The sequence below is a fragment of the Opisthocomus hoazin genome, chromosome 9 (genome assembly GCF_030867145.1).
Source record: "Opisthocomus hoazin isolate bOpiHoa1 chromosome 9, bOpiHoa1.hap1, whole genome shotgun sequence".
Lineage (NCBI taxonomy): Eukaryota > Metazoa > Chordata > Aves > Opisthocomiformes > Opisthocomidae > Opisthocomus > Opisthocomus hoazin.
Genome location: NC_134422.1, coordinates 28627055 through 28642743, shown reverse-complemented (window position 1 = coordinate 28642743; position 15689 = coordinate 28627055). Strand labels below are relative to the sequence as shown.

Genomic DNA, 15689 nt, shown 5'->3' with positions numbered 1-15689 from the left:
ATTAGTGCATGTAAAGCCCCAGTACTGGACCTCCTGGAGGTGCCTTGTGGTGCACACAATGCTTCTGCAGGCCATGCTGATACAGGTACAGGACCTGCCCTTTCTGGTGACTGTGTCCACCATGATCATGCTCATGGCTGTCTAATCCAGTGCCTCAGCAGCATGGGCACAGGCTTGCCTTCAGCTGGAGGGCATTCAGTGGGAAAAATTAGGGTCACGAGTTTATTATTCCTTCTCTTGTGAACAACAAGTAGAGAGAATTGGCCTGGGCTTTTGTGCTAGATCTGTCTTAATTCTAGGCAGATCTTTGTATGTTGGCTCTGTGTCTGGAGTGCAAGTTCTGTGTAAATTCTTGTCATGGATGACCGTAGAAGAGTCAGTGGGAAAGAGCAGGTGCCAGGCTGCTGGCAGGCTCCTGACAGTCACTGGCAAGCTGTTGATCAGTGGCAGGCCTCTGGAAAATAGGTAGGACTGCCACATTTGTAATAATAAAAATTGGGCAAAATGATCTGCTAGTATTCAGCAACGACCTGCTTTTGTGCAGAGAGCTTCAATAATATTCTTAAAGGTGCTAGTGAAGTCTATAGGTGATAAAGAGGAGGTAAAGGGATGGTGGAGAACTTCTGGTGGACTTATCTTCATAGGTATATATATGCTTTCTTGACATACTGCAGCTAAAAGTGTATGTAAATATACACTTCCCATAGAGAAAAATGCAGATAGTGCATCCTGGAGATGCAAATAGCAGCTCATATCTCTTAATGTTTTCCCAGTCATATGGCCAGTCCTATAGATGTGCCCCTTATGTAAGAGAGACCCTGTTGCACGCTTTACTGCTGTGTGACAGTTCACTGGAAAAGGAGTTTGAGAACCACTGAAAGAAATTTCAAGTTTCTTCCATATTTGAATCTCAAAGCTTTTTAGTTTCCAAATCATTCCGTTAATAATGAAAGTTTGTACACTTAAAAGTGAACCTTTGGACTATATCTCCTTTTACTTATCTTTCCATTTAGTTAGAACTAAATAGTTGTTTCTCCTCAGCTCATTCTTTCGCCCCTAAAACAATTTCTTATATTATGTCTTCACTAATTACTGAAATCACATCTAAATAGCATCCATTCCTGATGGCTCCCTGATTGTTTAAGGATTCACCACCAGAAAGAGGATTTGCTTCTCAATCTGTATGTGAAATTAAATGCTTCATAATAATGTAATTTTCTGCTTGACTTTATTCTCTGTTAGCAGATATTTTCTAATTGGAGATTAAAGATAATGTGGACATTGCCCCCAAACTTAAATGAATACTTCAGTTTTAGTGAAGTTGATGATACAGAAAGTAGAGGCAAAAAAAAAAGGATGATTAACAGAAATAACTGCATGAAAATGAGGATTCCTACATCTAGAAGGAATGTAAAAATGTTTTAATAAGATCACCTGAAAGGGATCAAATTATTTCCTCTCTAAACGTCTGATAGACATGGGATATGAAAGGTTTTTTATTTAATTTTGTTGACACCAGAAGACTGGAGAATGATGTTTAAAATAGCTGAATTTTAAAGAAAGGAAGTGAAACAGACAAACTGCAGACCATTTTGTTATTAAAAAAAAAATCTCTTAAACACCTGTTTGAAGGACAGAATAATTAAACAATCAGATTTGGGAACAAGCAGTTATGGAAAAAAATGGGCCAATACAAAAGAAAAACCAGTCAGAGTGGGGTAGAGTGACTAGCTAATACTCCCAAACATCAGCCTACAGCCTGGCCGTGGACTTTGATCTTACTAGCAGCTATAACACAAAAAGTAGGACTGTACTGATTTCAGTTTATTAATGCCATGAAGTCAGGAGGTACAAAATAGTGAGGGTGATCATAAACGTATTGCATAAAAGCAGTTGCATTGCATAAAAGTAGTTGCATGGCCTAGTGAAACAAAGTAGTAGCAATAGGAAATTAAATAGTGGGAAAGGTAAGGTTATGCTTCTATGGACTGACATTTCTATTAGAAACTAGAGGGCCATCAGTTGGAAGTGGTGGAGAAGATAAAGATTCTTAATTGACTACGAGGTGCAAAAAGACATGTGACCTTGAAAAAAGTAATCATGTTCCTAGGAGCATATTGGCTGAGATCATTGGAGCGAAGATGGGCACCCAAAGATGGGTTGAATGCTGTTGCATAAGGGGCTGGTTAATTTTTACATGCTTCAGCACGCTGAAGCCTTGCTTGTCAGAGCAAAAAAAAGGTATGCAAACTGTAACTTCTCAATTCCTCATGCTAAACAATGTGTATGGATTACATGCTTCAGTGACTGTCACTCAAGAATGTTAGTGACTGTAGAGATGTTTTTTGCATCAGTGGAGATAATGCTACTGGTTGCAGACTTTATAGCTTGAAGACGATGCTGCTCTCTAAACTGTATAAGTACTTTGATTTCTCTACCACTAAACAGGACTGCATTTCATTACTGACTTTAATGGAATTGGGAAGGGACCCAAGAATATGCTTATTGGTGTCTAGCGTTTTGTAGCTGCCTTTGGAAAATCTGGTATGCAGCACTGACCAAGAATAGCTATCTTTTCTTATGAAGTGATCTGCAAATAGAAGCAACTGAGAAAAAGATCTCTGAACTATGTCATTGCCATTTTATTTAAATTGGAAGAAATGGTAGGAGAAGACAGTTAATTTCATCACATGGAGTGCATATTATTCTTTATTCATCACTTATATTTTCAGTAGCACAAGCTGCCAAGTAAAAATACATATGTAAAATAAATAGTTTGAGAGTGTCCAGTAACAGGCTATGCCAGTGGATCCTCCTGGATTCTTTTTGAACTCTGAACAAAATGTGATAGATGTTTAGACTCAGTGTTGGTTTAGTTTGAAAAGATTTCTTACATGAATTTCTTCCATTAGTTTTGCTGGAAAAAATGATGCAATAAAGAAATGGGGCCAAAACTCTCATAATTTCTGCATTTTAGCAGGTTGATAACTGAATTATTTTGTAATCAGTGAAATATGCATAGATTTACATGCCTCACATCATAACTGGTATCACTAATGAAACATGAACTAAAAAGTAGTTACTGAAATATTGGCATCCTGGGCTTCTCTGCAGCCTGACAGTCCCACTTACATTAAAACCTACCCTCTCCCTCCTGTCACTGGTTTATTAGTGATTTTACAGTTCCTATACGGACCCTCAGCTTCTCCAGTATATTAAGAAACTTCCCACATGGTTCCTTCTGGTTTGTTGAAGTCTGGCTTTACAAATTAATTGATATTTATACTCTGGATCATCTTCCAGTGCAAAAGAGTTTTCCGAGACTTTTTTAACAGTTATTTTTCTGCTTAAAGGGAAATATAGCTGAAGTTCTTCTCCTTCCATACCTCTCCAAGTGTGTAAGTCCATGTTTTTGCTGCACCCAGCTAGGATTCTGGGAAAGAGGTAATTAAGTTGTCATTACTAACAACTAGGCAAGTCAGCGTTTCCTAGCAAGGAGGAATGGAGGGATGGATATAAACTTAAATGTCAGTACATAATTCTCCAAAGGACAGTGGATGTGAAATGAAGAGGTGAGGTGGGGCTGAGCTAGAGTTCAATGACTGCTATCCAGAATCTATAACCTGAAATGATTTTTACCTTAGATAACATCTATTTTTTTGATTCATGGTTATTTTTTCCCAGAGTGTGTGTCCTGCTACTGTGTTTCAAATAGTTCAAAAGAAAGTCTCCAATACATTGTCATTTTCCTCAATGAAATGTAGAGGTGGGTCAGGCAAGATACTACTGTTAGAGGGCTCCAACTATTCAGGAAGGAACATCTGAGCTTTGCGTGGACATTTTGGGTGAAGTCACACAATTTGCCACAAGTAATGTTGCAAGAGTAATATGAGTAGCCAGCAGCATTGGAGAGCTGCAGTCCTGAAGGTGTTGAGGGCAGAAGGCCTCTGGTATGTGAGAGTTACATCTAGTCTAGGGGAGAATTCTTGAAACTGTTGTAGCTCATCTAATTTTTGGTTTGAAGAGTTAAGCAGGTGCATCTGCAGCTGTCTTCGCTTTACACTTCTGTGCTTACCTCTGCAGAAGGGTAGTGCTAGGATCCGTCAGAGTATAAACCACTCAGTATTTTTTTAGCTGTTTTGGGCCCGGAGAAATCCCTCCACATTTAATTAGAAGTGTCAAAACAAGTTTCCGTGTGATACTTTGACCTGGTCTGTCTTACAGCATTTTAAAATTGTTTACATGTCTGGAACTGTAGATTAAACAACCAGAACAAAACCCCAAACTGTCTTAATTCAGTTTAATTCAGTCCTTTGCACTTGCACATTTCAAATATTTTTTCCAGTCATCTTTGTGACTTTAGCTGTTGTCCGTTTCCTTTGCCAATTAGCAATAAACTGGATGTTGTCAGTGGGGTTTTCCTTTTGAGTGTAGAGGAACTCTTCTCCAATGTGTTACTGCTTCTCTGTCTTCCTTCCAAACTTACAAGCATAGACTTAGCTCACTATACAGAAGACAGACGGAACAGTAAGTCATTGGATAATAATTCCTAGTTCACTGATTAGTCCTTGCTTTAAAAGTTGTGTTTGAATTTATTGCTCCATCATGTCAAAAAGGAAGGATGAAGGGTTTTTTTTGCCACGTAGCAAGCACATGGCAGGCAGCAGCACCAGCATTGGCTTCTCAGTGTTGCTCTGGCTATGTCCTTCACTCCTCTGCAGAAGCCATCCCCTGCGTGAGATAAAGAGCTTATTTCTGTAGCCACCAATACTTACTGTTTTAGATAGCCAAAGTGAAAGACAGGTCTACTGATGATTTGCGCTCCTCAAACTTTGTGAAGAATTTTCTTCCTCAGGAAAGCTACTAAGATGTGTTTTATATAGACCAATGCAGGCCCAATTAAAATTATTGCAGCGATACGAACTGAAACAGTGTGCAATGAAAAGTGAACATAATTTTTTAAAAAAAGGGTTTTTTTCAGAATTTGAAAAAAAATTCTGCAATGTGATTTTCCACCTGATTATATAATTTTTAAGTATTATGTACCTGCATTTTAGAAACCTACTAAACCCATTTTCTGTTTTATATTAAGTTTTGCAAAAGAAAAAAATAAACCACCTTTCTGTTTTATTCTTTTTTTCCCTCTGTATTGTTGTTCTTTATTTTTTATCACAAAGACAGCTTGTTTCCACAGCACTTCCGCAGTTGAGTGCTCTTTTTTTGGTATACTTAATTAGATGACTCCAGACAGCATGAACTGCACTAAGCTTGAGCAACATCAGCAAGTGATGGCATTGTGTTGCCTAACAACTTCAGAACAGTTTCTCCAATTGTGCTGAGTTGCCATAGTAATATCTGCCCACTGGTGGTGGACTTGCTTGAGAGATTTAAATAAAAACAACTGTCAGATTAACATCGTGACATGCATTAGCCACAGCAACATCAAGTAACTGGGAATTATTTCTGTGACAAACACAAATTAAGCTTAGTTTCACTTAGGATCATCCCTAGTTATAGTCTGTTTTGGGAGATCCAATATTCTGCTGCTTTATTTAATAAATGTAACTACATAAATATATGAGATGGGCACAGATATGTCCACAGAATTACCTTTTATCCATGACACCACTGTCTGCTCTTGGTTAGAGTTGACTGGATTGTACCTGAAATTTGTCCTTTATCCTGTGGAATATTTCAGTATTGGACACAGTATGAGCATCAAATACTTGTCTCATGTGAACACTACTCAGGGAGGACTGGTTTTAACACAGTGTTTCTGCAACACACTTCCTTTTCCCTCTTTTTGGTATGGAGCCATGCTTTATTTTATTTCTTTGACTTGCTGCAAATATTCTTGAGATAATCTCATTCTCCCTTTTAAGCAGTTTGGTTATTTGGGGAAGATAAAGGAGAGAGAATGTTTGTAGGTATGATTTTAAATTATCTTTTTTTATTTTAAAATATCTCTGAGTTCTGAATACTTCTGAGTCTTCCCACTTCTTAGAAGTCTTTCAGATACTTTAATGTATATACTAAAGCTGTAGGGTCAAGGTTTTTCTGCCCTGGAAAGCTAACATAGCAACTTTAGCCCAGTAATAATTGTTAGCTCATATGTTTTGCTTCATTGTCCTGTTCAGACAGGCAGAAAAAAACCCAAATCACTGTCTCTGCAAAAGACGCTGAAACCTTTACTTTGGGTGTGTGTTTACAGAGTTGTTCAGTTTAACTCGATAGATTGAGAGAACCCTTTCCCCTCTGCTATTCGGTCTGCCTGCTTAGCTTTCCTAGATTAAAATTCAATTTAGCCAAATACTAGGATGAAATGATGCTTTGATTTGGTCTCCCTGAGAGAGATTTTTTGCCCCCCCTAAGCGGCAACTGATTGCTTTTCTCAGTATGCTCTTCAGCCTTGGTATTAAGTAATAACTGACCTAGGTTTCTGTCTTGAACCACAGTGCCAAAACCTCCATTTAGAAAGCATCATGTTGTGGCATCCCACTCTGCCTATACTGTCCAAAATTAAATGTGATCAGAGTGGAACCCTGTTTAAACAGACATGGCATGGAATATTAACTGCTTGCTGATGATATGTTTGCTTAGCAATTTGCAGGCTACCATTCTGATTAATAAAAAAAATCGCTGTATCTATGGAAACAAAGTGTGGAAAATAGCTTTTATGCCTGAGGAATGTTCAAGGAAAATGGTTAGGTGGTCTTAAAAATCGTAGCAAATGTCTTCAGAGCAAAACTCAGGGCATTGCTGGTGTAAAACAGAATGTAGCAATGTATGGCATGTAGAATCCTAACTTTATAACTGCATTCCAATAAATATTGTTTTAGCAAATTATATTTACGCAAATCATTGCATCTATTTTTTTTTGTGATGCTTTTGTGAACTGCCATATCCTAATTAAGGAGATGTCCCAATAGAAGATTTAAATTCTATTTATTAGTAATGAATTGCCTCTACATTCATTCTAAAAAAAATTTAAAATTGCTACATGAGGGTAATGAAAAGAACTTGCACCAAATTTTCCGCTGCTTTTGCTCTCTTGAAGAGCCTCTGTGTGGAACTGTGTCTTCCGCCTGGCTACTTGCTGTAGAGTCAAGGAAGCACATATGTATTCTCTCTTTCTCTCCCAGTTTATTTTTGTGGCTAAAAGTTTTGGCCAAAAAATTACAGTTTTAGGAAGGCTCCTAGCATTGAAAATTCTAGCCTGAAAGATTGTGGTTTTCCCTCAGTTTACTGACTCGTAGAGGTTACTTTTTGATGTGCTCAAAGCGTCTGTTGTCACATGCCGTTGTCACAGGAAACACAGGAAACTTCTGCATTCTTTTTGTGACAAATAAAAATAGGTGACGGAGTTTGCTCACCTGCTCTGATACTGTTGATGGACACGGAGGGTCATAATCTTCCTCAGTTATCGCGCTTCTATTCATGTGACAAATATATCTTGGAGAACATGAACTCGATTCCATTTGGGTGAAGGTAAATAAGATTTGTGCCAGGAACACACACAGTGCTTTCCAGCCACCAAGTGGTGGTTGATCCAAGGAACTAGGCAGAGCTTCTCTGGAGTAAATCCCCCTGACACAGGTAGAGGAGACATCATGCCCTCGGCTTGATAGGCTTACTCCTATCATAGTCTATTATCAAGGTAATTAACTGAGCTGTGAGTAGACTGGGGTAAAAACTCAGCTCTCCCAGGAGGATAGATCTGAACAGGGCATTTTTCCTTAGAGAAAGGAAAGGAGCTGATGGAGCAAGTGGATTTTATATTTCACTATCTTCACTATTTTATTAAGCATATTATTTATTATGAAAGAAGAAAATGTCAGAAGAAAGTATTAAATTTTGTTAGTAATATATTATTATTACTTGATTTTATAATTCAGGTCAGTTATTGTAAGCTGTTTGTAATGTGGAGTTAGGCCAAAGGTCTTGCCTGTTGATTTGCTTAAAAGAAAAGCTTAAACTGGAAGAATAAACAAAAGCTCATCTCCTGCATCTTACCTTGGGCAGCATTAAGTGGGACACAGATCGGAATCATATATCAATAGTCATTTCCAAAGGGTTTGGGTAAAGGCAAAGAATGGGACTTTACAGAAGGTACACTGCATGGCTCAGCTGTAGCTGACAGCCTTGGGTGAAATATGGATGTGAAATATTTAAGAGGGGAAAAGTTTATTTAGGCTGTGGTGGGAGGGAGCCCAAAGCACAGTGGATAATACTTTGCAGCAGGAGCAGAAGGGAACAGAGTTTTTCCAAGTTCTTTTTCGGTGAAATACTGTTCCTCAGGGGCCAGTAAAGGCGTCTGAGTATGATGATGCAAGCTGAAATGAGGTGCAAGAGCTGTGTGGCAGCAGAGCCCCCCCTGCTCCTTGAGAAACCAGCCTTTGCTGATGGCAGGAGGCTGGCTGCAGGAGCTCTTCTGCAACCGTCTCCCATTTAGATTGGTTGCAAAATTTGGTTTTCATTAAAAACTCATGCTTCTTGCCTATGCTCTGTGTTCTATGGGAAAATAATCTTCTAGAAGTGAAATAATACTAGTGAGAGTCAACCCTGGACATTTTACTTGGGTCCATCTTGTAACCAGAACCTGAACGTTTATTTAGAGTTTTGGGATCCTTAATTTGACCTGGCCTGGACCTGCTTGTAACAGCAGTGGATGGGTTAGTGGGGAACAAAAAGTAGATAGAAAGAAGGAAGAAAAAGAAAATGGCATATAACACAGAAAACTAAAACAAATGAACAGGCAGTCAACAATAAATATTTAAGATATGTCTCAATATATTTAAGATAAAATGCAATATAATTGAAACATTAATTGCCAAAATATACATGCCTGAGCCTTGGAATGTTTTAATACTTTTAAAAAGCCCACGTAAAGCATAAAACTTGAGATATTTTAAAACTGCTGTTATTGCATTGATGGGCTATGGCTGTTTATTTGCTTGAAAAGAAACTGAACTCAATGAGGAATCCAAGTATATTGCAATAGTTCCAGATGAATTTACACCTTTTCACTACATGTCAAAAGAATTGTTTACATAGATTAAAATATTTTAGCAGTTAGGTGTTATTCTAAAATTTATGGGCAGCTAAGTTTGGAAAACAGTCATGCAGAGGCAGTACAAAGTGATATAATATCATCTGCAAAAGTGTTTGTGAAGGGCTACACTGTGTTTTATCTAGCCGTAAGCAGCAAAGTGCTCCTTAGTGAATGGTGCAGCTGTTTTTCTGTGAGAAAGATTTTTCCTTTTTATTTTTTGTTTTTTTTCCCATATGCTTCCAGATATGGTAAGAGTTTACAGGAGTGTTTCCAGATCATCCTTTGGAATTGGGAAGTCAAATGTCTGCAAATGTGTCTGGATGTTCCAGACAACGTTGGATTGGTTTTGCAGTGGGATTCTCTTGGAAGGACACAGACTGAATTCCAATGAGTGAGACAGGAACTTGGAAGAATTTGGTGAACAGTCCTGACAGGGAGAGTCTTTAGATTTCTAACACTGAGAGTTAAAAAAACGCCCAACACAAACCCCCCAAAGCAATGAACAAAAAACCCCTACCCCCCTGAAAAATCGCCTACCTCAAAAACAGAACAACAAAAACAAACCCTAAGTGTAGCACATACCAGATAGCTGCAAAAATGCCTTATGTTTGTTTTGCCATCCTGGTTTCCCCTCTCCCTCTTGAAGAAACATGTCAAGGAATGGAAGAAAATGGTAAATAGTACACCAGCAAACCTATGAAGGGGGACATGTGCTCCGCTTTCGCTTACTGAAGGGGAGTCTGAGGCATGGGGAGACTCAGTGAGTCAGGCAAGGTCAGAGAGGCAACCTGTGACAAGAACAGACTCTCCTCCAGATCCTCAGGCTGGTGCACTTACAGCAACACTTTTATCCCGTGTGCCCGTTATTTAACCAATGTCATTGAGAAGATAGCATCGCTGATAACAAGTAAAAATTAAAATGATGAAGTATTTGAGGAGACTTTTAAAAAGGCTTCTACTAAATTAATGGTGTTTCTGTAACAAGATTTGGCCAGAGACCAGAATATTACTTACTTAGGTTCTAGGAAAAGTTACATCCTCAGTATATAAATGAAAACAACTGCAAATAAAACAGTACTTTATTTTAAATGACCAATTGACGCAGTATAGTTTGCATAAATTGCCCTATTCCTTTCAAAAAACGAATCACAGCAAGTTTCCAGTTTGAGTCTCTGTATCAGTAAGAAGGAAATTTTGTAAGAAAATAATCAGAACATATTCTTAGGATGTCACATGTATTAAATTATTTCAAAACCTTCTCAGTGTGTGTATGTATATATATCTGAATTAGAGTAGTTTGTAACCGTACATTTAGTGCGATACTGGTAAAAGATACTGAATCTTCATCTGCAAAAGCCATACTTCAAGAAAGGCACAGTTGCTAAAAAAAAAAGGCACTTTGCTCTCGTTAGCTCTTACTCATATTGTTGCTTTAAGTGGAAAGGAAACTCCCCTTCATATAAACCTTGAGTATATTTCCTTTTGTATTCGCATAATCCAGAAGAAACTATATCATGTGACATGTTTTATTTAAATGTCATTAATAAATCTGTTAAGTTAATAAATCTGAGCTGTGATTTGGAAAGGATAACATTGCAGTTCGTTCAAAAAGAATCTTTTTATCAATGGAAGATAGATACAGGAATGCAAAAAATTAAGAATAAAGAATTGTTAAGCTGGGAATTTTATTTGAAAGGTTAGTGTCTGTGGAGAACCAAACAGTGCAGTTGCGAAATGTCAATTTACGTACAAAATCATTTGACTTTAATATTACAGAAAGTTATTAAAAATAAAGAGGAATACTCTTTCATGTTCTCTCAAGTATGAGTGGATACAGAAGGTATCCCATTTATTTATTTTAACTTTTCCTCACAGGCTTAGCATCCTCACAGGTATCCTCAGGCCCATGTTTCTGTGTACCAATATGAATTCTCTGTGAAGTATGAGTGGCTTGAATGGGTATGTGATAGAATAAACCAACCGAAATTAATAAATGCTCTCATTCTATACTATGCATCCAATTAAAAAATGCACTTGAAAGAATGGACTTAGGCAGAACATGCATTGCTGATTACAAGCAGGCTTTGCTGGGATGACCTGATTGAGTGCAAATGATTTGTAACAGTGGCTTTGGTTTGTATTTACAGAAGGCTGCATCTTGCATCGATTTGAATAAACAGGTGATCATACAGAAAACAATGTATTGTAAAACCCCAAAACACTAGCGCCCTGATACCTGAATATCCTTTAAAATGCAGCATTAGCCATTTTGGTCTTTATTTTTAGTAGAGGGAATTTTCTGCAGGTAGCTGAGAGATAGTGTGGAATATACAAATGACTTTAATCTAGGACATATTTTATTATTGGTGCTGCCTTGCTTAAGTTGAGGTTTACAGTGTGCAGCTGTTTATGATGTTGTTAGAATTTATTTTCCTTTGTCAGATTGCTTTTCTTGCATAGTATTAAAATGTTGCCAAAGTACTATTGCTAGTAGAAAAAAAATATCTAGTGGCTTGTTTGGAAGAGAGGTTCATTTTAAATTTGCCTTGCAGTTTTGTTGTTACAGCAGGGACAGAGTCAGTGCCAGCTCAAGTCACATTTCTGTGTACTGTGTACAAAGAAAATAGCACATGGTTGATTTCCCTTCCCTGTCTGTCATTTCTTACAGAATTGTTTCATCACTTCGTAGATGCATCAGTTCGTTCACTTTTCAGTTGCCAAATTACTATTAAATTTATACTCTCATTAAACCTCAACAGTGTATTTGAGTTAACTAGTCAGAATTATATTAGAACTTTAGGATGCTCATACAGATGATTCCATGTATAAATTTAGGTACAACTGCTGTAAAATACTATAGGATTTTGGTCTGCACATTTGTTGAACTTCGGTGCTGCATTTAAAGGAAAAAGAAACCTCTTTAGTTTTACTCACTGGAACTTCTTTTAAAAGCTACTTATTTTAAGGCAAAATGAACAGTGCTCCAACACGTTGATTATTGAATAATCTGCTCTGTAATAAAGTGTGAGCAAATGTTATCTCCATCTGTGGTCTTCACTGAAGACTAAATAAGGGAGAACTTACATCTAAGAACATTTCAGATATGATGCATTTGCTGTTGAAAAGGCCAAGTTTATGGAACTTCTGTATTGCAGTCTTAGAACTTGGAAAATATGGAGACTATATTCATGCACGTAAATGAGACTGAGATGAGGAAGATGGAAAGACTGACAACTCCACAGCTAAAATAAACTTGGATATCAATGTCCCATTGCTGTGCCTAAATGCATTTCACTTAATATCTTTGAATCCTAAAGGTCTTCTTCAGGGTAAAGTTACATTGAATATATTCCATGCTTTACTGTAATTTAGTTTTGAGGATTTTTCTCATGTCTCTGTTCCTTCCCAGTTTTAGACTCTATGTAACAACAACAGGACAGTCTAATTTTCTTGATATAGAAAAACAAAAAGGCAGAAGTATAGGGCCCAATTTTAGTGGTGTTGAGAAGTAGGAAGCATCTTCAGTGATACCTAAAATCAGTTGGATTTAATCAGTAATTCCTATGATCAAAAGTTTAGCTAAGGACCCAGATTGCTATGGCTTGAATGAACATAAAATCTTGAAATGTTTTTTTAAGAAAACAGAAATTTAAAGAAGCGGATTATAGATGCTAAATATTCTGTATAACAAAATAAAAAAAATGTTGGGTTTTTTTGGTGCTATACTAGCTGGAGAAACTCCTAAGTGAGCTTCAGGTTGACTCCCATATGCAATGTCTGTTACAGAGAACTCAGCCTCAGGGGAGTGCTATGTAATTATGCACCCATGCTGATATTTCTGTGAAATCCTTGCAACTGTCCTTGAGGGCTTAATGATCAAGGGGAAACAGGTTCATAAAGAGGCATGTGAAGGGGCTGACTTGTTCCATTGAAAATATAGCTCCGTCAGATTTAAAGGACAAATCCAAAACCAAACTGGCTAGCTCTAAAGAATTTATGCTTTCTAATTTTATAGCATATTAATTAGATGATTAGTGATAATACCAGTAATATTGTTAAATCATACTACAGTGAACAATCGTTAAAATGCTACTGGGATGATTAGTTATTTTTCTTATTTCCTTTTTCTATTTCTGTAGAGGCCAGCAGCTGCACCCCCTGACAAAGGCTCTGATTGCACTGAAGGTTGAGCTAGAGTGTGAGGATACTTCATAGCTTCAGAAAACCTAGCAGAAGTACTGGGTACCTTCAGCACGTAGCAGCAGGGTGATGTGTGCAAGCCCACTTACCGGTCCCTGTGCACCGTCCAGGCAGTGGTAGCTAATGGCTATCGATAGCTGCAGCAGCCTGCTCAGACCCCACTTAATAACTACCCTGTAACATCGACTGTAGGCAAAGCTGCCTTGCTGGGTTAGCAGGTCTGCAATTCAAACTATAAGCAGACATTTTGTCTGCGTAAGCATCTTCAAATGGATATTAATGTATTTGAAGTTGTGTTCTATCTTAAATACTTTGAAGTAGGACCACAGTTACAGTTTTTATTATTTGCTTTTCTAAAATTCAGTGTGTAATTTATGCAAATTTCCAAGATGTTTTGTTTATCAGTTAATTAAAAATACAAAATTTTTTTTTCAAAATTATTCTCCTTTTACACTTTCTGTTCAGCAAATGGATTCTTGGCTTGGGACCAAATAACTGTGTTTTCTGTATAATTAAGTTCTAAATGTACATATATGAGAAGGACAAAAATGAAAGGAATAGGAGGATAAAATGCAAAGATTTAATTTCTTTAAAGTGGCAGTCTTATAAGTTCATTATTATTCTTGAAGCTGGTCTTGCTCATAAAAAAACACCAAGTCTGATTAGAAACTCTTTGTTTAGAGACTGTAAATTCTTCATTAGGGAATTCTTTTTAGACTTAAACTGCATGTTATTTCTGGGATTTTGAAGACAGTTATGAACTGCCTGACAGTGAACTGATTATGGGTAAAAAATTATCTCTGTGTTAGTGTGATCAGTGATGAGTGTTTTGGTTTTGTATCCTGTTGTTTGTTTTCTTTGCCATCCTCAGTTTATTTTCCCTTTGTTTCTTTTCAAATTGAGCTTTGCAGCGTGTCTGTAAATATTTTGTGGCATCCTTTGGGATGCCATGAGCTTACATTGATTGTGGATTAGGTCTATTTTTACTTACAATGAATTTGCTGCAACAATGTTGAACATAAAGCTTACACAGATTTTTCCTATTGTTTTTGGTGCATTACAAAAGATCTAAGCTGCTGTCTTTGTCTGAAAGGCTGAAACCTCGTACACAAAATGAAACGAAGAGCTGCTTTGGAAAATACAGAGAGATTATGAGAAACTTGAGATACTGTAAATTTTTTAAATTTCTAGAAATAATCTTCTGTTTAATCCACCAGATACTTGCTATTAAAAGTATTCAGAGAATAGGAAGAATCAGAAATTCTGTACTAAAATGATTCCACAGAACACAATATTTTTTAGTTGTAAAAGGCCACATTTGTTTGAAACTTACACCAGTGCCAAGCGTAATATTTTTTGTGCAGCCCTTGGTGCCTTAGCCTGGCATTAGTTTAGCTTAGAGAGCTATACAGTGAAAGCTGGCCATTGTTTCTTATTTTCTGCATTATTTTTTGCCAGAGATACAACCCTTTATCACATGCTATGATCTCTTACATTTGCTGAACTTTATGTAAACTATGGGATACCAGGTATTGCACATTCATAAAGATTCAGATTAGAAAAATAAACCTTCACCTACTATGAGTGATATGAAAAAGTGTTAGAAAAAGTTTCAAAGGATGTACTTATACTAACTTTGTGTCCTGAACTGTGTCTTACAGATGCACAAACAAGCAGTAAATTACAGATGGAGTGAAGTTGTCTGCAGTGGCCTTGGTGAACTTCTCCATTTATGGCTTACCACTGTGTCCCCCTGGCGCTGCCCCTGCCTTTCCTCATGTAAGAAAACGCTGCTCCACATGCCTGCAGCTGCCAAGACATTTGTATTTGGCAAACTTTTGGAAGGTGGGTGCTATCGTCTCTTAAAATCCTCGCAACGCTAAATCCACAACTTTTAAAGGAAATCAGTTGTTTCATGTCTAACATGGTTAGGCTTTGCTGTCTGAAAAAGTAATTTGGAAGAAGACTTTCTGGGGTTTATTTGCCTTCAGCAAAGACTGTAACCCAATTTAAATAGTTCTGACCAAGAAAATCAGGCTTGCTTTTGAAACTCAATCTCAACTATCGTCAGGAGCTTCCTAACTTTCACAATTTCCTGAGGATATCTGAAACCATGTATGTTTTATCTTCTTTTTCTTCTCCTCCTCCTTCTTTAAAAAGAAAACAATGCCTTCCCCCCACAAAAAAAACCCCACAAAAAGACAGACAAACAACAAGTCCCATCCAAATTATTGCTGCTGTTGGCAGAGGTCCCAGCTGAAGAAGATTTATCCCCTTTCTTTTATTAGGAAGTGACAGCTAGAGACTGAAGAAAGGTAACGGAGAATAAAAAATTTATCAAAATAGAAGCTCCAGCTTGTGGTTGCAACGTGGGAAGAATTGTTTTTATTTGCTAGTAGTTGTGTGGGACAGTGTTGAGAGATGACACTTAGTCTGG

At 37.4% G+C, this 15689-nt stretch overlaps 1 protein-coding gene across 5 annotated transcripts in view; it reads left to right on the top strand.

The window, feature by feature from the left end:
* The window catches only part of PDE1A (phosphodiesterase 1A), a 235525-nt gene that overhangs the window by 30712 nt on the left and 189124 nt on the right, over nucleotides 1-15689 (top strand). For all 5 annotated transcript variants that reach the window (XM_075430504.1, XM_075430512.1, XM_075430514.1 and 2 more), the window contains one exon: nucleotides 14914-15097. The gene's annotated coding sequence lies outside the window, so the exon portion shown is untranslated. The remainder of the gene's footprint in view (nucleotides 1-14913; nucleotides 15098-15689) is intronic.